At 40.3% G+C, this 27297-nt stretch overlaps 1 long non-coding RNA gene across 6 annotated transcripts in view; it reads right to left on the reverse strand.

Moving 5' to 3' along the window:
- Positions 1 to 27297, reverse strand: part of LOC122439514 — a 517062-nt gene that overhangs the window by 267354 nt on the left and 222411 nt on the right. For 5 of the 6 annotated variants that reach the window (XR_006268903.1, XR_006268898.1, XR_006268896.1 and 2 more), the window contains one exon: positions 11152 to 11233. This is a non-coding gene — a long non-coding RNA (uncharacterized LOC122439514). Of the gene's footprint in view, positions 1 to 11151; positions 11234 to 24969; positions 26209 to 27297 lie in introns of those variants that run through there. The other variant, XR_006268900.1, reaches the window with a different exon arrangement.

Genomic DNA, 27297 nt, shown 5'->3' on the forward strand with positions numbered 1-27297 from the left:
CAGCAGTCCACCAGGCTCCCCCATCCCTGGGATTCTCCAGGCAAGAATACTGGAGTGGCTTGCCATTTCCTTCTCCAATGCATGAAAGTGAAAAGTGAAAGTGAAGTCGCTCAGTCGTGTCTTAGCCACTCTTAGCGACTCTTAGCGACCCCATGGACTGTAGCCTACCAGGCTCCTCTGTCCATGGGATTTTCCAGGCAAGGGTACTGGAGTGGGGTGCCATTGCCTTCTCCAAAGCCTCTCCGTAGGCATCTGTTATTCAGGGCCCTTAATGATTCAAACATAGTCTCTCCCTTGGTACCAAGAACATAACTAGGTAATCTTTTGAGACCACCCAAGTTTGTGTACTTCTCATTCAACCATATCTAAAACAGAGAGACTTTATGTGTAATAGCAAACAAACAACCTTACTTAAAAAGAGCCTTAGTAAAACTAGAAACAGATTTACTTGACAATTCCATTAGATGCATATCACATACATATTACAGCATCTATAACCCAGGTGTGGTCTTATTTCCGCTCTCCTCACTAAGGAATTAGTAAAGTCTTCCGGCCCTGGGTGGCTTGGATCGGAGCGTCAGTTCCCTTCTTGCATCATTCGCCTTTGGGATTCCCATTGCACCTCCCGTGGGGAGTTTTCAGACTCTCTGCATTTTCTCAGCCTTCCCCTCTACCTGCAGAAAGTCTCCTGGAGACAGCAAGTGTAGCTGTCGGTGATTTCTGCTGGAGTCTTGTTACCCACTGCACACTGATGCTTCGCTTTCTCTCTCACTGACAGTTCTGCTCCCCTGCCTGCTCTTCTCTGCGTCTCATCCCAGGTTTGTACATTTTCTTGTCGTTAACCTGACTCTTGGGTTAGCTCTCAGACATATGTTAGCTGGAAACATATTCTCAGCTGGACTGCAGAAGGTCTCGGGGCCTCTGGGGAGTTGGGAACAAGAGAAGGACAGAGAAGATATCACTCTGGACTCCTAGCTATGACTCAGTTTTGAGCTCTAGCACATGTAATGCTATTGGTTACTGCAAGTATGATTTCCTTGGCAAACAAGCAAACGGAGAGGTTTGAATACTCCGGTGATCAAAGGCACTCCTTTCTTAACTACGTCACTCCCGGGTCAGGAAACTTACTATTTATGTTCACTGTTCTGATTATCTACAGCTGGGTTACAAAAGCTTCTAAGATGCAGCAGCTTAAAAAGACAAGCTATTGTCAAATCTCCAGATGTCATGGGTCAGAAATTCAGACAAGGTTCAACTGGGTGATTCTTTTGTTCCAAGTGCCATTGAAGGATTTGCTTGGTGACACTCAACTCTCAAGGTCTGGAGGGTCCACAACAGCTCACTCATGTTACTTGATAGGGATGGCAAAAAGGGTGAGCTTAGCGGGATCTGTCAACAAAAGTTTCCACTCAAGGCCTCTCTAGGATGGCAGTGTCAGAGAAGATGGACTTCTTGTATAAAGACTCTCAGCTCCCAGAAGAGGATTCTAAGAGACAGGAAGGAGAAACCTAGAGACAAGTAGGATTCTAAGCTCAGAAACTGAAACAGCGTTATTTCTATTATCCTATTAGTTAAAGCCGCCTACCTTCAAAAGGAAGGCAATAGGCCTCTCCTCTCAATGAGAAAAACAGCATGGAATATGTGACTTCTCTCATCTACTGTAGATACAGACCTTTGCATGACCCGAAGGGCCTTGGGTCAGTGACTTCACTGATTTCTGATCTCAGTTTTCTTTCTGGTCTTGCATCCTATACTGGCTAGGATGATCAATCCAATTAAGTTTTCTTTACTGGCAAACCTGGGTCAATAGTATTGTCCACTATACATTTCAGAACTAACTTCCAAGAGCACTATTTCCTACTATTCATTACACTGTGTAAAGAGATTTGTGTTGGCTAGGGTTGTCAGATAGTATACAGGACACCTAATTAAATTTAAATTTCAGATAAACAGAAAACTGTTTTTCAGTATAAGTATGTTCCAAATATTACATGGGATATACTCATACTAAACAATTGTTTGTTTAGTCCCAAGGCCTAACATTTTGCTGACATGGGTAAAGCAATTATATACATATCATAATCTGATAATGGAGATAGGAATCAAAGAATTCTTTTAATGCTTTGATTTTTCTTTCCTATTAGAAGAGGTTTATAACTACATCTATTAGATGAGAGTGAAAGGAATCTAGTTCTAACTGAAATCAATTGAATCTTAGAACTACCATTTTGCCAAATTATTGATATATATGAATGGCTTTTACGCAACAAAAATATCTATTAAGCAGATGCTTCTATCATTCCTTTTCTAAGATGAAGAAATCTCTGCATTTGTCCAAAATTATTTATTGAGTGTGTATTATGCGTTAAGCCCACGACAATTAACACGTGGCTCTTGCCTGAAAGGAGTTCAGAGTCTAGGAGAGATACAGAAATGTTAACAAATAATCACAAGGCAATGTGATTAGTCTTCAAACAAAACAAGCTCAAAGTTCAGTGGATGTGGCTAACAGGACTCAGGGGATTTGGCATCATAGAGGAGGTGACATTTTATCTGATCTTGAAAGACAAGTAGGATTTTTCAGGCAGAGAAGGAGAACAAAAACATTTTAAACAGTGTGTAGGTGTGTGTGGACAAGGGGTGGAGGGGAAGCAAAGGACCCGTCATGCTTATGTAACAGAGAAGGTTCTGATCTAGTCAAATCTGGAAAGAAAGGACCAGAGTTCTATTCACTCCATCTCACTCATATCACAAGTACACAGGAAGGGTGAAGGGGGACCTCTATCCAAGTCAAAGCTTAGTATCAGTTGGAGGAAGAGAAATAAGAGCAAGTGAACACAGGGCCGAGCAAAGAACCAAAATAAAGACCAGAGGAAAGACGCACAACTCCTACAAGAATGAACAGTAAAGTGCTATGGTAGCTCCAGCAACTTTTATTTCATTCCCCTCTCACTGTGGCAAGAGCCAATTTTCTATGTGAGGCTAGCTTGGAGAGCGGCAGAAAAGAATTGGCTGCTTTTCCATTTTGGAGATGATGAGCAGAAATATTCCCCTGGTAGGCATTTCCCTGATACACTATGTGGGAAAAAAAAAAAAGGAGCAAAAAGCTTCTGGTGATTCTGTTATAAATCCTCTGATACAAGGATCCCAAACTGGCTAGAAAGTAAAGACACTGTGCCTGCTGAATCTATTAATATGTATGCTTGGGTACTGAATAGCTATAATTTATGATTAGTGATAGCCCAGAGGTTGCAGCACTGGTTGAAGAAGATGGTGAACAGCCAGTGTCCAAGGCTAACAGAATCTTTCTGATGTCTGACATGCCTTCAATTACTTAGTCTGTAATTCAAAACCTATCTTATAAACTTAACTATGAAAACTTGAAAGACACAATGAGATACCATTGTACACCTATTACAGTGGCTCAAATTAAAAAACGCTGATAAGGATGAAAAGTAGCTAGAACATTTAAATTTTGCTGGTGGGAATTTTACTTTGGAAAAAAAACTTGGCAGTTTCTTTAAAAGTTAAACTTATAGGTAGGTATTTTTCCTAAAGACATGAAAATCTATATCCACAAACAAATCTGCATATGAGTGTTTATAGTAACTTAATTAAGTACTAAAAACTAAAACAAACGAAATGTCCATCAACTGATAAGTAGATAAAGTATGTTATCTGTTGATACATAGCAATTTTTTAAAAAGATCTAAAGATATACAAAACAATATGGATGAGTCTCAAAAGCATTATGCTAAGAGCGAAAAAAGTCAGACTCAGGTAACTACATGTGGGACTTCCGTGGTGATTCAGTGGAAAAGAATGCCTGCCAAACCTGGGGACATGGGTTCAATCCCTGGTCCAGGAAGATTCCTCATGTCTCGCAGCAACTAAAGCCCGAGTGCCACAACTACTGAGCCTGTGAGCTGCAACCACTGAAGTTCACATGCCTACAGCCTGCGCTCTGCAACAAGGGAGCCACTTAAGGGAGCAGCCCGTGCACTGCAATGGACAGAGGGCCGGTTCACTGCAACCAGAGAAAGTGAAAGTGAAGTCGCTCAGCCATGTCCGACTCTCTGCGACCCCATGGACTGTAGCCTACCAGGCTCCTCAGTCCATGGAATTTTCCAGGCAAGAGTACTGGAGGGGGTTGCCATTTCCTTCTCCAGGGGATCTTCCCAACCCAGGGATTGAAGCCAGGTCTCCCTCATTGCAGGCAGATGCTTTACCGTCTGAGCCACCAGGAAAGACTCTAGAGAAAACCCACACAAAGTGACAAAGATCTAGCACAGCCAATTTAAATAATCTTTAAAAAATAAAAATAAAAAAGAAAGTACACAGTGAATGATTCAATTTATGTGACATTATAGAAGAGGAAAAAACTAGAAAAAAATCAGACCGGTGGTTGCTGATAGCTGGAGGTGAGGGAAGGGAATTTACTATAAAGGATTATGAGGAATTATCCTTTATCTTGATTTTGGTGGTAGTTACATGATTGCAACCGGCTTTCCTGGTGGCTCAGTGGTAAAGAATCTGCCTGCAATGCAGAGACACAGGTTTTATTTCTGGGTTGGGAAGATCCCCTGGAGAAGGAAATGGCAACCCACTACAGTGTTCTTGCTTAGAGAATTCCATGGACAGAGGAGCTGGAGGGCTACAGATCATGGGGTTGCAAAGCGTCAAACACAGCTCAGCAACTAAGCATGCACATGATTGCATAACTTTGTCAAAATTCCTCAAACTTTACACCTAAAAAAATGTGAATTTTACCATCTGTAATAAACAGCAACCAAATTAACTTGTATATCTAAAACAAACAAATAACAAAAAAAAAAAAAAAAAAAAAAAACCTCTGAGAGTTGACGGAGGCATTATCTTGAATTTTTGTTTGACTATTTTCAGCTCTGAAGGCTTTTGATCTTTAGTCTTTTATTGACCGTAACTTGTACCCTATAGTTCTTATCCAACATTCAAGTAGACTTGAATGTCTCTTAGTGATATTTAGACAATTTTGAGAGAATTAAGCCCTACTGGCTATGGTACCCACTGTATATAATGAACAAACTTCTCTCCAATGCATCTTTGAAGGGATTGAGGATATAGTCATTCACATCATTTTCTGTTTTATGGTTAAGAGAAGGAACTCCAACTGAACCTATAGCTTAGAGAGATTATAGCAGCAAAAAAGAGACTACTTGGGGATATTCATACAGTGGTAGCCCAAGTAAGTCATGTATTTTAAGCACGTCTTCATTTCATGAAGTAGTTCTGAGTACCATAGAGGGGAAACATGGAAAGAATTATTTTACTACTTTTTCTCTGCTCCAGTCCTTTTGCTTTCTTTTTTTTTTTTTCCTTTTGCTTTCTTGGTAAGAACATTGATGAAAACAAGTCTCAAAGCACAAAACCAAAACTAATTCACCAGGGCAGCCAACCTTGCCTTTCCAAAACAGGTTTCTTATCTCCTTTGTTTTGCTCGTGCTGGTGGGGGAATGTACAATTCCTGGGGTGTTCCTCCAGTGGACTGGGCTGTGCTTCTTTTATGAATAGCTAATCTAAACCCATAAAATGCTCATCAAAGGAGCAGAAAAAAAACTAATCAGTCTTGACAAATACAACGAAGGAGTAACCTTTAGACTAATTTCCTCCGGCAACATCTGAGGCAGGTCAGGAGGCATCTGGCAGTAGGTTTACAACCATGTACTCATCAAATGAGAGGCAGGGAGAAAATTAACCTTAAAATCCAGGTAGCAAGGAAGTTATAAAGCGGAATCTTATTGAGGCAAAATTTTGACTTGTGGTGCTGTGGATGTGTTTGTGAGCCGCTGGTTATAAATATTGCTTTGCATCATATATCATTTATATTATACTGGTCTGCTACCCAGCGACTTTCCTGGTGGTTCAGACGGTAAAGCGTCCGCCTGCAATGTGGGAGACCCTGGTTCGATCCCTGGGTCAGGAAGATCCTCTGGAGAAGGAAACGGCAACCCACTCCAGTATTCTTGCCTGGGAAATCCCATGGATGGAGGAGCCTGGCGGGCTACAGTCCATGGGGTGGCAAAGAGTCGGACAGGACTGAGCGACTTCACTTTCACTTTCTTTTTCCACCCAGTGACTCTGGCAGCAGGGCTCTTAGGAGTTGTGCAAGCTCCAACAGAGCAGAAGGCAGTGTGTGGTGGAGCAGGCAAGGGGGTCACAGCCAACATGAGGCGTGGAACACAACTTTGCCAAAGAGTAGAACATTTTGATGTCTCCTAGCACTGTGATTTGCTCTCCCAACCATTTCAATTAGCTAATGGAAGCCACCATCTCAAAGTGAATTTGCTAGAATATTTCAGTCTTTTTACCCTGCCTTCTCTTTTGGTGCCCTGCTGATTTTGATCCCAGGTGCTGAATCAATTGACAAATGAATAGCCCTTCCTATAAAGAGAGAATCCCTCTGCTCTATCTTAATCTTTGACATACACACACATGCATGCACCTCACTTAAGGTCCTGAGAGTTTTGTAGTTTTCATCAATCTTCCCCCTTACTGAAACTGCTTAAAGAAGTTAATATCTGAACCCATTATTTAAAACTTTGGCATTATAACTTTTGTATTAATTTTAATTTTTCAAGTCCTAAACATTTATTTACAGACTAAAGACCCTCATCATTCAATTCATAGCCAGTAGTTTCCAGAAGTCTGTTTGGATTTGTCCTCAGATACTGGAAAGTGACATTAATATTCCTAAATTATAAAATTAATTAATAATAATAGCTAACCACGTGTCAGACTCTGTCCTAAGCACTGACTTATACTAACTTCTGTGGTCTTCACAACAGTCCACTGAAGTTGGTACAATTACTTTGGGATGGGATGGGAATGGAAGTCACACATCCTTGTGCATAAATGTGTCTCTGCCATCTAGGTGAAAAGTTACACTTATTCCATGTTAGACAATGAGAAACAAAAGCTGCCAAATAGCAATTTGAAACAAAGACGAATGGACTGCAGTGCCTGGAAAGAAGAGCCTGCATTACTTTGATGCAATCAGTTCTCAGCAAGCAGCAAGTAGATGGACTGGATTTAGAGCCAAAGTAGAGAAAGGCATCACTCTGAGGCCAGGCCCCAACACTGCGGATTGCTTCCATCCTTTCTTCGCAAATGTCACTTGCAGGTTTTATGTCAAGGGTAATACAGAGAATCCTGCTTCCAAAAATATCTAAAGAAGTGTAAAAAGATTTCCGCAGGCCTAGGGTCAGCCAGCAAATGTAATTCTAAAGTGTAGTCAGGTTTCCATTGCCTGTCCAGCAGATAGCACAGGCCAGCATGACAGCTGCATGTTGTGGTCAGACAGGAGTCTGCTGGAGTAAGATGTACGTGAGTCAGATGCCTCTACCTCTTTCTGTTCTCTGAAGGCACAAGCACACTCGCTGCAGAAAGGCCCATAGGCGATAAGCTCCAGGCATTGTTAACTTGCTCGTGAGCTTTATATTTGAAAACTGTTCCCAGTGCTGTCAATGACATGAGAGATACAGTGAGCTGAGAAGAAACATCTTCCTGTGGCTACTAGGACTTTGAGACCTTGGCAGACAGGCATGGCCGTATCAATACCCAGGAAAAAGGGAAGACAGAATAAAACGAAACAGAAACAAGACAGCTGTTTCAGACCACCTAAGCCTGGTCCATCCTTGGCTCCTCTATCACAAGCAAAGCATACCTTTCCAATTCCCACTGCTCCAGATTATCTTCCTGCTTAGTCAACTGCAGGATGTGAACAGACGGTAAGAAATTCGTCGCCAGCTGATTCAGCTCCTGCAAACTGCCACCCCAAGAACCATGTTTCACGTCAAATGCCTCCGCTGGGTCAGGGACACGCAGGCATTACACTGGAGCTCCCTGACCACCAGCAGAATGCCATGGGGGCACCACACCCATGAGACACGAACATGCATACATCTGGCTTGAAGCGGAGAAAAACCTTAATCAGGGTAGAAATAAGAAATTATCTATTAGGTAACTTCCCTCCCTAACCCCCATTTTTCCCCCTCAGATTATTCTTTTGTACAGAGCAACTGCTACCTGAATTTCTCTTTCAAAACTAACATCCCAGGAGAGGACAAGCACCCAGCACCATATTAACTCACTGCTGAAAACTCTCTGGCTGACGCTGACCCTTTGCAAATGCCACATTTCAGTGAGTAAAGGATCTATTAAAAAGAGAGAGCTTCTTAAATATTAGTTAAAAAAAAAAAAAAAAGAACCAACTTCCAACCTATGCATTACAAAGCCTTTCTAAGAGACCATAAGTCATTGTTCACAGTGAAAATATCCTCTAACCCTATGACTCTGAGTCTACAATCGACATGGAAAGACATAAAAATAATTCAAAAGAGCACAATATCCAATCACAAAATACTATCTAATATAGAGGAGCAATAGAAAATTATTAATTAGGGTGTGAGAACCCTAAGAAGGTGGTCAGCAAGCCATTATGACATCTGAAGTTGGACCAGTGTTCTAGGTTCCTCTCTCTGCAAACCAGTCAGTCTGTGATGAAAAATGAGAAGCAGATAGCCAATATATCATGTCCTCCAAACCCACAGTATTGCAGTAGTTTGGATGTAATCAACACAACTGAGGAAACATTGGCAGGAAAGACTTGATTCATCCAACAGCCAAGAGTTTAGAAGCTGACCAAAATACCTTTGCTCAGTATTTCTCACAGGATTCTCAGTTCATCTGTTACTACATATTTTCAGCCACTTAATTAGTATGAATTCACTCTTACAGTTGCTTAGTAGGAAACAAAAATGACGAAACCCTGGCCTATGTACTCTGAGAAATTATCCGCCAGATACAGAATGACACTTCAGTAGAAAATCATATGAAAAGATGATACAGCAATAAATAAAGAGGATAAAGAATTATAAAACAACAACCAGGAAGTTACCTTTAAAATTAAACACACAAGAGCCAAAGATTTGCGTAAAAAAGCAATCAAACCGAGACAGGCTGAATCAGAAAAGAACTGCTAAAGGAAGGGAGTTTTTGGACACATTTTAAAGGGACTCAAAGACAGAAATTTTCAGAGAGAAGAGTGGAAAGCACCAGCAAAAGCAAAGATATTCTATTTTTTTCTAGTGGAAAACTTGGATGTGGAGCAATAAAAGAGGATTTACCCAAACCAGAAAATGTAGCAAACCCTATAGAAGGAAATAGTGTAATGAAGAATCTGTAATCCAACTTGAGTTTTCTATGTTGGGTGATTATACCCTTAAAACAATATAGTTCTTATGTAAAAAATACTATTTAAAAAATTTGTATAAAACTTTAGCTATTTTATAGCATTTACTTTCCCTCTAGTTGTAAAAGTAACAACTACTCATGGCAGAAAACCCTATACAAAAAAGAGATTTAAAATCCTCCATAATATCATTATTTAGACATAACTACTGTTAGGGCTTCCCAGGTAGCTCCATGGTAAAGAATTCACCTGCCAATGCAGGAGACATGGGTTTGATCCCTGGGTCAGGAAGATCCCCTGGAGGAGGCAATGGCAACCCACTCCAGTATTCTTGCCTGGAAAAGTCCATGGACAGAGAGCCTGGTGGGCTACAGCCCATGAGGTCACAAAGAGTTGGACATGACTGAGCACGCACACACTGTTAACACTTATAGCCTTTCCATAATTTTACTGTGTATGTGTCTCAGTAATATGTCTTATGATAACATAAAATTGGATATCTCACTGCACATATTGTTGTATATTTTTCCACTTTCAATATTTTAAAACTAACATCTGCTTTATAGGACTTTTTCTGTTGGTCTGATTTCATTAATGGCTTTTTTCCCCCCAATTCCCATTATGTTTGGCAAGTAAGAGCAATTACAAAATAAAATTCCTAGTTTTATAGTCTGAAAGTAATAACCCTTAGCTGAATTAATCGCTTATCTTCATATTGGCACATTTTGGTTTCCAAGACTAAGATATTCAGAAATAAATTTTTATAGATGGTTGGATGGCATCACCGACTCGATGGACAGGAGTTTGAATAAACTCCAGGAGTTGATGGTGGACAGGGAGGCCTGGTGTGCTGCAGTCCATGGGGTCGCAGGGTCGGACATGACTGAGCAACTAAACTAAACTGAAATAGTTAATACATCCTGATCTGAGGAGCAACGAAGGACTAACCCTTTATTACTTGTTCCAAATTTCTTCTGGGCTTCTATAGTGTTCCTGTTTCACTTTGGAAACTAGAAGTCTTGTCTTTAAATTAATGAGAAGATAATTTTCTTTCCCATTGTCAATGTCATTATCAAATCTCATATGAATGAGCTGAATCACACCAAGGGCATAAAGTCCCCAGTGAGCCCACTGATTCAAAATGCTGCACTGGGCCACTATTCCATTGCTCCCTAAGTATTCTGACATAGACTAAAGTCTAGCATGCCCCTTCCAAAACCAGCTTATCCTGCTCACACACAAAAGCAGTAGTTCAGTTTTACTACAGTATCATGGGTGGTAGGGGGCATACAACTCAAAAGAGAGATTTAAAAAGCACCACTATGTTCAATCTGGCTATTCAAGATGACAATTCTTTTTCTTCCTGAAAAGGAAGTTCTATCCATTTGTGCAGTTGAGTCTCTTATTCGAAAGTTCTATCTATAGCTTGCTTACTTCAGTATTCACCATAGAAACAGACTTAGAGAACTACCTTATCATTTTGTAGTGAGTGTTTCACAAATTAAAAAAGGTAGTATTGATGAATGTTTCCCTATTAACTGATGAAGCTTTCCTCTAGAGATGCTCATGTGTCCAACAGCCTTTGGCAAAATGTCATGAGCAGACAAATATTTTATACCTGGGTCTCCTGTTTCTGGAAACTTAAGGCAATGCTAAGGAGATTGAGCATTTCAATGAAGATTAAGTCCAGGAGAGATGTATCTATGCTGGCCACAAGGCAGAAGTGGGTACCTTCCTCTACCGTGTAGAGTAGAATGACCTTTACAAAACTTGGTGACTAGAAATGTTAAGTGAAAAGCTAACAATCTTGGCTGATGACTTAGATTTTTCATTGTAAAATGTACAGAACATATTGGTTATACAGGCCACTTGCAAAAGTATTACAAGATGAAGTATTTTCAGACCCCACAAAAATTGCTTACCTGGATTACTCCATTAGACACCACAAAGGGAAATTTTCAGACTGGCAATTTCCTCTTGTGCATAGCAATATGTGCTCATTCTCTGTAAATAGGGAAAAAGAAATCATATTTTTCAACTTCCTGGGCACTGGGATGAGAACTGGTTCAACTGGATCAATACCAGTCAAACAAAAGCATTCACTTTAAAACCAAAAGTAATAGGGTTTGCAGAATTCCAGGAGAAAACTTCTGAAGTGAGGTATGTTGAGGAAGAATACTGCTAAATTTTAAAACTGTAATAAGAGGCCAGTTTTCTTCTCTCAGATTTCTTCCCTGTGTCTCTTCAAACCACTCAGTAAGTACACAAAGGAGCAAGATACAGAAATGAAACAAAACCAAACAACCCCTCCAAAATAGAAAAGACTTAACCCAAGTCAAGCATGGATACAAAGCAAGAATTCCCTAATTTTTTTAAGTTGTAGCCAGTTGAACATTTCAGGAAACAGTACAGTATGAATCCTGAGTCACTATGAATTGATTCAGTAAAAAGTATTTTAATAGAATGAAACTTAAAATAAAAATAATCTGACATTTACTTAAATTTTGCATCAAGTAGGTGGTAATGATGCCTAAGCTTAAGAAATACACATATTCTAAATACTATTTCAGTTCAGTTGCTCAGTCGTGTCCAACTCTTTCAACCCCATGGACTGCAGCACACCAGGCCTCCCTGTCCATCACCAACTCCCAGAGTTTACTCAAACTCATATCCATTGAGTCGGTGACCCCATCCAACCATCTCATCCTCTGTCATCCCCGTCTCCTCCCAACTTCAATCTTCCCCAGCTTCAGGGTCTTTTCTAAGGAGTCAGCTCTTCGCATCAGGTGGTCAAAATATTGGACTTTCAGCTTCAGCATCAGTCCTTCCAATGAATATTCAGGACTGACTTCCTTCAGGATGGACTGGTTGGATATCCTTGCAGTCCAAGGGACTCCCAAGAGTCTTCTCCAACACCACAGCCCAAAAGCATCAATTCTTTGGCGTTCAGCTTTCTTTATAATCCCACTCTCACATCCATACATGACTACTGGAAAAACCATAGCTTTGATTAGACAGACCTTTGTTGGCAAAGTAATGTCTCTGCTTTTTAATATGCTGTCTAGGTTGGTCATAACAGCATAGCCAAATTATATGCTTCTGGAGTTTTCTGGAAGAAGAAGAAACAACTGAATGGAATCACTGAAGAGGAATCTACAGAACTGGGCCTGCTCATTGTGGGAAAATGTGACCACAGGGACTACATGTTTAAGAACTAAGAACCACAGATGCTCTCTCCTATCCCACAGTCACCTTCCCTCAAGGCTACCTTTCTGCCCACCTCTGGGGAGCAACATTCATGTAACAGGCATACCTTGAAGAGGTTTGATTCCAGACCACTGCAGTAAAATGAATATTGCCATAAAGCAAGTCACATGAATATTTTGGGGTGTCCCCATGCATACAAAAGTTATGTTTACACTGTACTTCAGTCTATTAAGTGTGCAACAGCATTATATCTTTTAAAAAACATGCACACCTTAATCTAAAAAACATGTGTGTGAGCTCAGTTGTCTGACTCCTGGCAACCCCATGGACTATAACCTGCCAAGTTCCTCTATGAGATTTTCCAAGCAAGAATATTGAAATGGATTGCCATTTCCTCCTCCAGAGGATCTTCCCAACCTAGGGATTGAATCCACATCTCTTGTGTCTCTTGCACTGGCACTACAACTTTATTGCTTAAAAAAAAAAAAATTGCTAACCATCAACTGACAATGCAGGCTTGCCACAAACCTTGAGTTTGCAAGAAGCATGGTATCTGTGAAGTGCAATAAAGGGAAGAACAATAAATTGAGATGGCATGCCTATACAGTCCACGTGGTCAGTGGCCACTGGGACTGGGCAGCATGGCAGAGATGTCTCCCAGACAAAGGAAAAAGTCAGGAGGAGTTGGCTACTGTTTGCTCGCCTCCCTCCACACACACTTGAATCTTTCACTCCAGCATTAATTCAACAACCATTTGTACAGAATTGTATCCATCAATTCTCAGTAAGAGATGTCAGACAACCTGACTCAATCTGGCTTAGTCAAAAAAAGAAACTCACCTTTTCCTGTGATGGACAGTCCAGGAGTACATTGGCTTTGGGTGAACTGCTTGTGTCCTCAGAATCCTGTGTGCCTCCCACCCCCTGACTTTGCTTCCTCTGCGTTGACTTATGACAGTACTTTGTGAATTATTTAGTGCTATGCAAAGATGGGCTCAATAAAGGACACAAATGGTAGGGACCTAACAGAAGCAGAAGATATTAAGAAGAGGTGGCAAGAATACACGGAAGGACTGTACAAGAAAGATCTCCATGACCCAGTTAATCACGATGGTGGGATCACTCACCTGGAGCCAGACATTCTGGAATGTGAAGTCAAGTGGGCCTTAGAAAGCATCACTATGAACAAAGCTAGTGGAGGTGATGGAATTCCAGTTGAGCTATTTCAAATCCTGAAAGATGATGCTGTGAAAGTGCTGCACTCAATATGTCAGCAAATTTGGAAAACTCAGCAGGGCCACAGGAATGGAAAAGGTCAGTTTTCATTCCAATCCCAAAGAAAGGCAATGCCAAAGAATGCTCAAACTACTGCACAATTGCACTCATCTCACACGCTAGTAAAGTAATGTTCAAAATTCTCCAAGCCAGACTTCAGCAATACATGAACCATGAACTTCCAGATGTTAAGCTGGTTTTAGAAAGGCAGAGGAACCAGGGATAAATTGCCAACATCCACTGGATCATTGAAAAAGCAAGAGAGTTCCAGAAAAAACATCTATTTCTGCTTTATTGACTATGCCAAAGCCTTCGACTGTGTGGATCACAATAAACTGTGGAAAATTCTGAAAGAGATGGGAATACCAGACCACCTGACCTGCCTCTTGAGAAACCTGTATGCAGGTCAGGAAGCAACAGTTAGAACTGGACATGGAACAACAGACTGGTTCCAAATAGAAAAAAGGAGTACGTCAAGGCTGTATATTGTCACCCTGCTTATTTAACTTACATGCAGAGTACATCATGAGAAACACTGGGCTGGAAGAAAACACAAAGCTGGAATCAAGATTGCGGGAGAAATAATCAATAACCTCAGATATGCAGATGACACACCCTTATGGCAGAAAGTAAAGAAGAACTAAAGAGCGTTTTGATGAAAGGAAAGAGGAGAGTGAAAAAGTTGGCTTAAAGTTCAACATTCAGAAAACTAAGATCATGGTATCCGGTCCCATCCATGGCAAATAGATGGGGAAACAGTAGAAACAGTGGAAACAGTGGCTGACTTTATTTTTCTGGGCTCCAAAATCACTGCAGTGGTGATTGCAGCATGAAATTAAAAGACGCTTACTCCTTGGAAGGAAGATTATGACAACAGACCAGCATATTAAAAAGCAGAGACATTACTTTGCAACAAAGGTCCATCTAGTCAAGGCTATGGTTTTTCCAGTGGCATGTGGATGTGAGAGTTGGACTATAAAGAAAGCTGAGCACCGAAGAATTGATGCTTTTGAACTGTGGTGTTGGAGAAGACTCTTGAGAGTCCCTTGGACTGCAAGGAGATCCAGCCAGTCCATCCTAAAGGAGATTAGTCCTGAGTGTTCTTTGGAAAGACTGAGGTTGAAGCTGAAACTCCAATACTTTGGCCACCTGATGCGAAGAGCTGACTCATTCGAAAAGAACCTGATTCTGAGAAAGGTTGAGGGCAGGAGGAGAAGGGGACAACAGAAGATGAGATGGTTGAATGGCATCACTGACTCAATGGACATGGGTTTGGGTGGACTCCGGGAGTTGGTAATGGACAGGGAGGCCTGGCATGCTGCTGTTCACGGGGTCGCAAAGAGTTAGACACGACTGAGTGACTGAACTAAACTGAACTGAGACAAACTACCAAAAGGTAAAATTCTCCCAGTTAATAGTCATCATTTTCTCCTACCTTTGTTATTAATTCTAAACACAATCATCTTGTGAGAACATTAACCTATTAGTCAATACGTAAATAAGTACCTTGAAGAACAAAAATGACCACACCCTTAAGTGAAATGGAGGCAATTTAGTCTGAATCAGAATCACTGGGGTGGAGCTTGAGCATTTTTAGCAGCTCTCTAGATGATACTTCTGAGTAAGATCACTAGCCTGTATAGTCAACAAATAGCACTGAGAACTAACTTGCCTGAAGTTGTGGAATGTTTAAAAGAATTCAATAGTTATTGTGATATTAAAAATGTATCTAAATTATACTATTGTAAAAGTTTTATTTGAAGAGTCCTTAGAATAGATATTTCAAGTTTTCAAAAACACCTAGGACCCTCAGAACTCTGTAAGCTTTCCTTAAATTTCACTCTTAATGTCTATTCCCACCTTCAGATAACTTTTATTCACATATAATTTTAGGGTAATATCCAGAGCAAACTTGAAACTCCTGCTTTATTTTAAATATGTTGGGATATTTTTGAAATGTTAAGATCTTTCTTTTTTTCTCCCAGTGTTCCCGTCTTTCCTTCACTTCATTCAAAGAAAGGGGATGCCTAAGAGGGGTAGTGCAATAAAGGCAAAAAGCAGAAAAAAATCTAAGAGTCTTTCTGACTTTTCAAATGTTTAAAAATTTAAATAGAAAACATTTGGGATAGAGAAAAAAATTTGAAAGAAACAGGAAGATGTAACACTTATCACCTCCATTCACCCCCACCACACACACACACATAAATACACACACAGATAAAAACAGAAATGAGTCCCCTAGGTGATGATAATAGTAGAGATTTTGGAAGGTCCTATAAGGATAACACTATCACATGACTCTTGGTGGACCTAAGTCGACAAGAACATAGAAAGTTCAGAATCTCCCATACTTATTCCCACCCCCACACAGAAACAGTTAAAATTCTCCTGAGTCCCACTTCCCCACTTCCACCAAAAGTGGTACTTGGAGGAATTGAGAGAGACATGTGGATACCAACACGATAATTTTGGACTATCTTGCTTCAGCTGACTAAAACTTTTAGTCATTTGCCATGCGCTCTCTTCTGGGGAAAAAGAAAAAGGACTTGATAAATATGGACTACTGTTTGGAGAGTGCAGAACCACAAAACTTGAGCCATTCATTTGCAAAAGATAATGTATATATTTTATAAAGGGACAGGAAAGAATTCAGGGACTATCAACAAAGTCTTCGTATCCACTCAGATACAAAGTATGTCAGTATACTAACACGCTGTGTGTATTGGTTGTCCATCGCTGAGTAACAAATTACTCCAAAACTTACTGGCTTAAATTACAATGACTCTGTATTATCTCATACAGCTTCTGTTGGTCACAAATTTGAGAGTGACTCAACTGTGTCATTTTTGGCTCAGGCTCTCTCCTGAATCAAAATGTCAGCAGCAACTTCATCTGACAGCTGAACTGAGTCTGAAAGATCTACTTCCAAACAGCTCACTCACAAGACTAGCAAGGTCACCTTGGCTCTTAGCAGGAGGGCCTAACTAGTCCCCACGGAGTTGCTTGAGGATTCTTCCAAAGTGAGGAAACTGGCTTCCCTCAGGAGAGAGACCTGAGAGAAGGCAAGGTAGAAACCACAATGTGGCTTTTACGACCAAGCTTCAGAAGTTGCACACTTGTCATTTACTCTAGGATTCCATCGGTTACACAGGTCAAGCCTACTGATTGCAGCAGAGGATTATCCAAGCTGAAAAATATTACGACATGGCTCATTAGGAACCATCTTGGAGGCTGGCTACTACAGCTTGCTACTTTGTAATATTTCCACTAGGGAATAAAAGAGGCTTGCCTCAAATGAAAAAGAAAACATTCTAATTAAATGTCATCCCTGTCAGTCAGCTCACATATAAAAAAAGGTAGGCAGTTCACTTCATTTTCAAAAGCAAACAATGAGTTATGTTGCACTCTTTGAACTGGACTCTGAATAAACTTCTTCTGGTCTGTCTTCCAAATAGAAGGCATCAGGTGCATATGGGAAGCTTCACCTTTGTGGCTGAGACCAAAGAAATAAAAATGAAACTGCATGAGTAAAGCAATGAGAAACTGGCATGGATAATATCTGATTTTTATTTAATATTATTTTGAATGGAAAATAAAAGGGGCATTGCTATAAAAACCCTTCAGATTAATGTCTGTTTCTTAAAACCCTGAAACTTTCACTTATTGCTCTATGAAAACATCCAACTAACTAAGGACTTGGCAAGGAGAAGGGCGTTTTTCCCGATCTTTGTCCAAGAATTTCCAGCAGTGACTGGTGTGTACTAAAAACTAAGGGAAAATCTGTCCACCCCCATCCCTGTGCCCTGGTATTGTATAAGCCCCCCAGACCTGTATGTAACCCTGTAAAGGTGGGCAGAAGCTCAAACACCACAATGAAGGCATAGCTAAAATTAAGTTGCAGAAAAAATGTAGGTTATATTTCTTTCACACATGTCTAAAATACCAAGTATTCTGATAAAAATGAAACCAATGCTTGAGAGGTGAAAAAAATCCCTAACGCTATCTACATTAAAAAAAAAAAATGGGTAGCTTAACCCATTTTGATCATGCCATTTAGTCAACTCAATTTTTCAAAAAATCTTCAAAGAAAGTTTTAAATGAAAGTAGATAGCAGAGTTTTGCCCCTATTAAAAACAGAAATTAAATAAATCATTTGTATGCCAAGAACCACATTAGGCATCTTTTTTCATCTCATTTGTCTCCCGACAAAACTGAGAATTTTGCATTTTTATTTCCAATTTTCAGATGAGAAATCTGAGAGTCAGGAAGTTTAAATAACTTATCCAAGGATATTTATTAAAGCCAGGTTGGAATTCCTGACTCTAAAACCTATTTTCATTCCACTAAGCATACTGTCTCTGGTACCGTGGCCTCCTTCTCTGAACAGAAGCAAATTTCAAATACACTGAGGAAAATATTTACCACAGAAACACCATGAAAATATCATATGTACAACACAGAAGGGGAAAAAAACATTATCAATCCTAACTAGTACCCACTAGGCCCGACACACTCTAAGATTAAGATATTATATATGTATTTATTTATATGCATTTGTATATAAATATAAATACATGAAATACTATAGATCTCCAAAATTAAGCAACGAGGCATGGCAGCAGCAAGAATAGAACGTGACACTTGGCCACATGCTGCAGCTCCTGCCACAGCTAGAGAGACGCCCTCAGGCTGCCGTGAAGAGCCTGCTTGCTGCAACTAAGATCTGACCTGACACAAGCAAATAAATAAAAATGAATGAATAAGAACATGACACTTGAAATGAAAAATTCCTTACCACACATGGGCTTTGCAGTCCCAGGTACGGACTGCAAGACCGCTCAGACCACATGTGAGGGAAACGGTCTGCTCGTCAACCAGGTCACCCAAAAGAAAACCTCAGCAGCCTTCACTCTACACTGTACTCCTTACCTCCCAGACTTCCTCATTCTCATTGAGTTGCAAATTCAGAAGGAAAGCTCAACTCTGAGAACTTTGAACGTTGGTCTTTAACAGCCAATCACCTCTTTATCCGTGTTTTTAATAGAGAAACCAAGGCACGGGAATCCAACTCTTCCTAAGCCACACAAATGGAATTTGCCAAAGAATTTTCCTTCTTGACTCCATGTACTTATAGGACTTTACTTGTCCTTGTAATTAGTCATATACCCAAAGTTTCCCAGGTTTTTGGAAAACGAGGCAGCTCACACACATACGCACACACAAATATTTTAAGGTTCTAAAACAATGCAGAAGTTTATTATTTTATTACATTGACTTTGGAGTTATAAATATATAATTACTATTTTACCAGATCATTCTGTGCAGCTGTGTCACTACTCAGAAAATTTTGAAATAGCTTTCTCAAAGCAGAGAGAAGGCTGCAGGAAATATTTTTTAAGTGGCTAGAATTCAGTTCTCAGATGAACTCTTTTAAGTACTGTTGTACTTTACCAGTAGCATGCTGGCATTGGTAAGAAAACAAAAATAATTATGCAATTATTATGAAACTCTGTGTTCAACAGTACTTTTTACTTCCCAAAAAGGGAAGAGGAAAAAAAAAAAAAAAACAAACAATCCTTTGTCTCCTGTAGATTTCTCCAAAATATTTGAAGATATATAAGAAAATTTATAGCATTAGGACAACATGCTTCCAAGATTTGCTTGCCCTTGACAGATATGCTGTGCAATTTAAAAGCCAAAACCTTTCCCACAAAATAGGAAAGACTGAAATCCCATCTGAAACTCAAAACAGCTTTTTAAAAAGAGAAAAAATTTTAAGTTTAATATATTTATTTTTCATTTTATTATCTTCAGTATTTTGAAAAGTATTAAAACCAGAATTATTACTCAAAAACCCCACCATAAAAAACGTCTTCTGCTTCTAGCACTATAGAAAATATTTTTAAAAATATTTTAAGATTATAAAACAATGCAGAAATAGAATGAATTTTAAGGAGACAACAGAAATTATTGCTCTTTAAATACTAATCTAGCAAATTCCCTAGTTATCTGAATTTTTAAAATTTCTTAGAAAAGTGCCACTGTCTATACAAAAAATGTGTTTTTATTTTATTAGATGTGTCTGAGCTTTCATTAGAATCTAGAACAGAAGTATATAAAGTTTCAGTTTCCTTATCTAAATTGCTTTCTATAATTCCTATATTCAACAAATATAGCTTAGGTTACATGGAATCCCTTAACATCCAGGAAAGAACTCCAGGGCCTGCTTTTTGGTTCTTCCCAACCACTTTCTTCATGGGTTCATTTCACATCGATCTCACACCTTGGATAAATACAGGTCTAAAGGGTCACTCGAAGGAGAGATTTTCCTGTTTATAATAAGGAATGGAAATTGAGTACTTTGATACTGCCATAGAAATGACTCTTTGTAAATACTGGGCCTATTCCAAGCCAGAATGAACTGGAACAACGTTTTCTTTTTTCTTTTCAAATTATGAGATTGGAATATGGACAGAGAGAAGATCTGGTCAAGATGGTGGGAAATAGAAAAAGAGTGTGTCTGAGAGAATTCCCCACACTTCTGCCAGCAAGCTCCCACTTCTGGGACTTCTCTAGTGGCTCAGACGGTAAAGCCTCTGCCTGCAATGCGGGAGACCTGGGTTCAATTCCTGGGTCGGGAAGATCCCCTGGAGAAGGAAATGGCAACCCACTCCAGTACCCTTGCCTGGAAAATCCCATGGACAGAGGAGCCTGGTGGGCTGCCGTCTATGGGGTCGCACAGAGTTGGGCATGACTAAAGCGACTTAGCAGCAGCAGCAGGGAACTAGAGCCATATGCGGCAACTAAGAGCTCACACATAACAACTAAAATATCCCACATAGCGACTACAAGACACCACATGCCACAGCTAAGACCCGGCACATCCAAATAAATAAATATTTTTTAAAAATGCAAGAGCCTTTCCCACTTTAGACAAATCAGAAATTTTCAGAGAAACAAACTTAGGAAAAATCCCTGGATTTACGCTCTGAGGACTGTAAAGCTAACGATATTGGTTACCAGGGCGAAACATGGCGTTTTCAAAGTCACAACACAGTCCATATCCTGCCTGTAACTTTAGGGGCTCATTCTTCTATAAAATACTCTATTGATTCTTTTAATATTTGTTCTTTGAGTCCAGAGGGGAAGTGAAGGAAGATTACTCTATAGGAGTTATCCACAGCATCCATCCATTGACCCTTCCTGACCTTTGAGACAAAGCTACTATCTTGTCATTGCTTAAAAGGCCTAGAAAATATTTCTGTAGGCCAGCTTCCCATGGTAACTAAAAACTGTCTAGAGAGTTTTTAAAGCATCTTAGAACAAGAAAGAATGAGCTGTTACTACTGAATGTTAACATAGAGAGTTCCATTTTAAAGTAGCCCAGCTTAATGCAATGAGTATTAAATTAATTTTAATTCTACTACTTTGTCCACTCACAACCAGGAAGCTGCAGATCTATCAGGCTTCCAAGCCTGGCTTCTTTCCACTCTACCACACTGCCTCCCATGAAAGGCTTGGCTTCTTGGAAGCAATCCTTGGGAGCCCCAGGACAGAGCCACCTGCCCCCTCAACAGGGGAAGTCAGCAAAAGATTAACTCAGGTGGCGCCATGGTGAAGAACCTGCCGGCCAAATGCAGGAGACAGAGGAGATGTGGGTTTGATCCCTGGTTTGGGAAGATCCCCTGGACGAGGGCATGGCAACCCACTCCAGTATTCTTGCCTGGAGAATCCCACAGACAGAGGAGCCTGGTGGGCTACAGTCCATAGGGTCGCAAAGAGTCAGATATGATGGAAACAACTTAGAATGCATGCATGGATACACGTAGGAGTGTGGTGTTGTAGGAGTGCTATGTGGGCAACAAGAGACCTGAATGGGCTTCCCAGGTGGTGCTAGTGGTAAAGAACCCACCTGCCAATGCAGGAGATGTAAGAGATGAGGGTTCGATCCCTGGGTCGGTACGTTCCCCTGGAGGAGGGAGGGCATGGCAACCCACTCCAGTATCCTTGCCTGGAGACTTCCATGGATAGAGGAGCCTGGTGGGCTACAGTCCATGGGGTCTCACAGAGTTGGACACGACTGAGGCACCTAAGCACACATGCACGCAGAGACCTGACTATTAGCACCTTAGAGTTTGTAAAAGGCTTGGGGTGCTTGAATATCCCTGAGGATTCAATTTAGGATTAGAATGAGAAGGGAGGTAATGATCCAGGCAATAATCACTCTGGGAGGACACAGTCCCTGGGGGTAATGAGTGGATTAACTTTATCTTTCCTCCCTTCATCCACTACACCAAAACAATTCTGTAAGGATACTGTGCTTTCCTTTATTTCCACCCCCTGCTTGTTCTCTCCATTTCTTCTTAGTGAGACACTAAGTTCATGCCTTTTAGAACTAGTAGTGATCAGCTGCAGAAAGTGACCCTTCACGACTCATATCCCTCCCCACAGGCAGTGCAAATTCTACCTCTAAACTGGTGCATCACATCTCATTAGAGGAAAAACGGCACCTCCTAAACAATGGCTGAAGAGAAGGGCTAGGGGACACACATATTTTGACAATCAGGTTTCTGTAACTGAAACCGCTGATCTGACCATGAAAATAAACTATGCAACTGACCATCTGTGAAGTTATTTGAGACAGGAACTGAGTTAAATTGACACAGGTTCACTGTGGGTTTATGACACTGGACAAGCAAGATACACTTGCCTGGGAGAAGGCTAATTCTGCACATTTAAGACTGGCAGCGTCCATGGAGTGTCCTAGGACAGGGCTGAGCCCAATAGATTTCATTCAATTGTTAAACAGTGTAAGCTGAAGTCTGGACAAGATGAACATGACACTAAGACTGTTCCGCAGCAAAGATGAACCGCAGGATTCAAACAGCAGCCTAAGTCCTGCCAGCTAAAATGTCAGGGAGGTGGGAAGGACAGGGAGCTTGGGCTCCTCTTGGGAGTGTGTCCAAGTATCCATGACTAAGGAGATGCACAGAGTTTTGCATTTTCAGACAACAAAGATAACTGAGAAAACCTGTCTTATGTGTACCTGTATATAACGCAAAAAAACACACCACTTCATATTTGAGTCTTTATGAAATTTCTCACACTCTGTGTTTGACTATTTTTTAAATAGAAGATCAATTAGCCAACAAAGACCTTAATCAATGGTAATTTTAATTGCTTCCAGAGGTCAATCTGATGAAACTTACATTTTTTTAAAAAAGGACAGAGATCAAGCCCTACTTCTTAGATAGTCTGATAAATCAATAGACAAGGAGACCTTGCAATCCTTTTTCTTCTTTAAGATCCTTCAGGTGATTCTAAGGGGCAACAGCCAAGGTTGGAAAGCACTAATCTGGTAAAATCAGTGGTTTTTAAAAGAACAGATTTAGCAAATATTCCTAAGGTCATGATAACCTCACAGTGACAAGTGTTGGGTTTCACTTAAGCATTGATGGGTGGCTATTTAAAAAGAATTTTAAAAAATACAATGTATGGTTAGGTTGCAGTGACTGTGAATATTCACCTACAAGAGTCACAGAAAATTAAAACTCTTCCTAGTATTACATCAATGGTTGATTGATACTTGGGGTAATATTTCCACTGATAGCATCTAGGGATGCCTGATAAGGCTGTTCAAGTTATACACTGCACAACTCCAAGGGGTTACATTCATACATTTGCATCTCACTGGGGAAATAGGAGTGTAGCTTAATATTCAGACTTCTGTCATATTTAGACATACATCACAAAATGTTACCCTGACTATATTTTACAGAACTTATAGTACAGGAGATTTTTCTCTCTCAGTGTAGAAAATGTGTTTTGCTTCTCAGCTGACAAAGAATAAAATAAAATATTCTGGTGCTGATGTTAGAGACAGAGAAGCTAAGGTGAACATCTGCTCTTCATATCCATCCAGAACCCTTTCTTCTTTTCTATGATATTAGACATCCTCCTTGTATTAGGCAATATTCTCCAGAGAAACAGAGCCAATAGGATGTATACATGGAGATTTAGTATAGGAATTGTCTCATATGATTGTGAAGGCTGAACAGGTCCATAGTCTGCCATCTGCAAACAGGAGAACTCAGAATGCTAGTGGTGTAATTCAGTCTGAGTCCAAAGGCCTACAGACCAGAAATGTTTCTTCAAAAGCGGAAAACATGGATGTCTCAGCTCAAGCCAAAAGGGTTTCATATTCATGCCCTCTTCTGAACAGTGACATGGGCTAAAAGACAGAATGTCATCCTGAGACGCACCATCTTTTCTCTGCAGGATTGGAACCAAGGAGTGTGTGTGTGTGGATCACGGATGACAGAGGAGCTGCCAGCAACAAAAAAATCTCACCTTTGGGTCTCTTAAAAGGGATTTACATTACTTTTTCAAATTTTCCCTGTGCTCAGTACCTCCTCCAATGTGAGATCACCTCTCATTCACTATCATACCAGCAGCCTGATCATTTTAATAATTCACCGTTTCAAGGAGCCATGGAAAGAGAAAGGAAATTGCTTTTAGACACTGTCTTATTCAAGCAAAAGGAAATGGTTTCTGAACCACAGAAAACAAATAAACATGCCTCTACCTGGAACTTCACTAGTATTTGCCTGTTGTCTGGCACTAAAAGATGTGCTTTAACATAATGGTGCAGTGTGTGGCTGGAGATTCTGAATGCTAGCAGGGATATCTAAACTCTGTAAGACGATGTTAACCGTCTAGGACCACTGAACTTGGATGAACTCCCAAATGCTGGGTGTCAAACCACGTGCTAAATGTCTTTCCATATAGCAAAATGAAATGCCAAATTCTGAATGGCAGCCCAGCTTTTACAGCTTCCAAAGAAGTATATTCTATCACCGCTCAAAACGTAACGCAAGCACACTTACATACACATATGTATATGGCCATGGTGAATGACAACGCTCAAAATATGGACGCTTGGCACTATGGTGACATTGTTAAGCCTTCTAAAGAATTATACATTTTCTATTCTCATGTCATGGATATACCGTTCATCCTTTGCCTGTGAATTGAAAAAATGCATACTTTGGAACTCTGTGGGATCCTGCCGAATTCCTCAGGACCATGGTCAAACATAGTTAAATGGTTATCCTTTTCCATAATGTTATTCTTGGGCATGGAAAGGAGTATCTTTTTAATAAAGGAAAATTGGCAAGGAGATCTCTTGCAACGCAGTCCTGGTTTGGCACAAAATGGGAGGCGCCAGGGATGCAAACATCTCATCTTCAGATCCTTACCTGGCCAAGACACAAGAGGACACGCTGCCCTGGCAACACATAGCAGTTGGCTGCACCACGGTGGGTCCCGGGCCTTTGGACTGACCCTCGCTCAGATGGTAGAAATCCAAAGTAAAGCAATGTGACCTGGCAAACACAGGATCCTGGAGCAGAGCGTGTGATTTCTTCCATTCCTATGGAGATCCTCATTTGGCTGGAAGTCCGCTCCAGGGACAAAGTGTTTCCAGATCTTTGGCAGAAAAAGAAATGCCCTCTTTTCAACTTTCTCTGTTTCAAAGAAGTAGAATGCTGACAAGAAAATATGAGTATCATCTGTACTATTGCTATAGAAATAATAGCCACATATATTTTAGTGTTGTACAATAGTGATGTTAACAGTGGCTACTTTCAAGATCTTTGAAAGAATGTAATATTCTTCTCTGAGCTATAAAACAAGAGATAGTAGGTGAAAGATATAGGTGTGCATATGTGTTGTATGTATGATATGAAATATGATAAAATACATAAACATATGCATATATGCATGATATATGTGTGTATACACACATGTGGCCTACTGAGCATGTAGGACTCATGAAGTATAGTCATAAAAATTCATTTTGCTTCTGTATTCTGTACTCCTCTGTCCTTTTGAGTCTGGGGACATCTTCCTCTGCTCCAGATGGAAATGCAATCTCACGCTTTTTCTGAGCACACTTAGGATACAGAAAAATATTACAATCACTTGAAGTATAAAACAGGATCATGATTCAGAAACTAGAATTTCTAGTCTGAGATATAAATCAGTGTGGCAGAAGTTAGGTGTTGCCCCCAACCCTGTTCCATCTCATTTACTGGGCTTGCACATCCGTCTCTCAGCTGTTGTGCAGGTGGTCGATGAATGGCTCCCAGAATATTCTCAAGAGCCTCTGAGAGAGGATTACAGGTTACACGGCAGACGTCTCCCTCATATATCGTACTAAGGCTAGACTTTTACCCGAAATCACATCCTTGTTCTGCTTTTCCACCTTCCTTATCCTTAAACTTACTGACTTCTTCTGAAGAGCATTCCTCGAAAGGTTGTTTGCCCCTGAACCCTACACTCAGTTTCTGCTTCTAGAGAACATGATCTAAGACAAAACAAAGAATCTCTACGTTCATTTAAAGTGATGATTCTCTACCGCTCACTCGAGAGTTGTCTATAGGAAGGCCATCAACCATCAGAGAAGTAGGTACTTTGTTACGACATTTGCAGCTCACCACTATACTCACTCCACTCACTGACTGCTATTATCAAATACTTTTCCTACATCTCTTGATGTAAATATATGGTTTTTATTTTTAATATTACCAGTAATTCACTGAAATTTTCTGATATTAAAATATACTTCTGGTGGTTAAACAAAAAAAGCCTTACTTAGTCATGATGCTCTGCAGGTTTTGAGGCTATATTAAGGCACATTTACATCCCTTTCATCTTTATTTCTCTTCTCTATCCTAATAATATCTAGAATTGTAGTTCTAGAATGTTAGAAAGCTTTCTTGTTTTGTTTTCTTCCCTTTCACCTCCTGATAAATTTTTGGACAAATAAAATTTAGTACATCTATTTACTCATCTTTATTTCTTATATCTTTGGCTGTATCTCCTAGAGTTTTTTGTTATTTTTTTTTTTTTTTTTTTTTTTGTCTTATTTGAGTATTTCCTCCAGGAGTATTTACAAAGTGGTTCTTTGTGTGGCAAACTCGTTATGACTGTGAACATCTCCAATGGACCCTCCATGGTGTTGTTGAAATCTGACCATGGGTGTCTTGTGGGTGGTGGGCACTCACAAGTAAGCATCAGAGTCATCTGAGGGGCCGCCGGCTACCTTGGAGCCTCCACATGGCAAAAATTCACTCTACAGTTGATTTCTTGTATACCTCTCATATCTTGACCCTCAAAGCACACCCATCCTCTCCTGTCACTGGGGGCTCCTTGCCTAGAAGGAAGCTCCTGAGAAAGTCTGCCTGGAAGGCAATGCAAGCCTGGCTACCTTCACCTGGTTCACAGGAAATGTGTGTATCCTTGGTCTTCCGAATTATCAGCTCCTCCCACTTACTGACCTCTCTCCTCACTAATGCCTTCTGAGTGCCTCCAGCCCAGCTCTCCCAGGCAAGAAAAAGATGGCAAACACACATCAGGTGCTTCCAAATACTCTTTCACTCTCTATAAACTTAAGAACAAATTTATCTCTTAATAAAATGCTTGTGTTCAGGCATTATTCTTTAGCTTCAAGCTTTGGAAGATGAGGGTGCCTTTCTGTTTTTACTCTCCTGACATAGTATTATTGTAATTTTGGTTTAATAAAT

This window comes from Cervus canadensis, chromosome 4, assembly GCF_019320065.1.
Source record: "Cervus canadensis isolate Bull #8, Minnesota chromosome 4, ASM1932006v1, whole genome shotgun sequence".
NCBI classification, from domain to species: domain Eukaryota; kingdom Metazoa; phylum Chordata; class Mammalia; order Artiodactyla; family Cervidae; genus Cervus; species Cervus canadensis.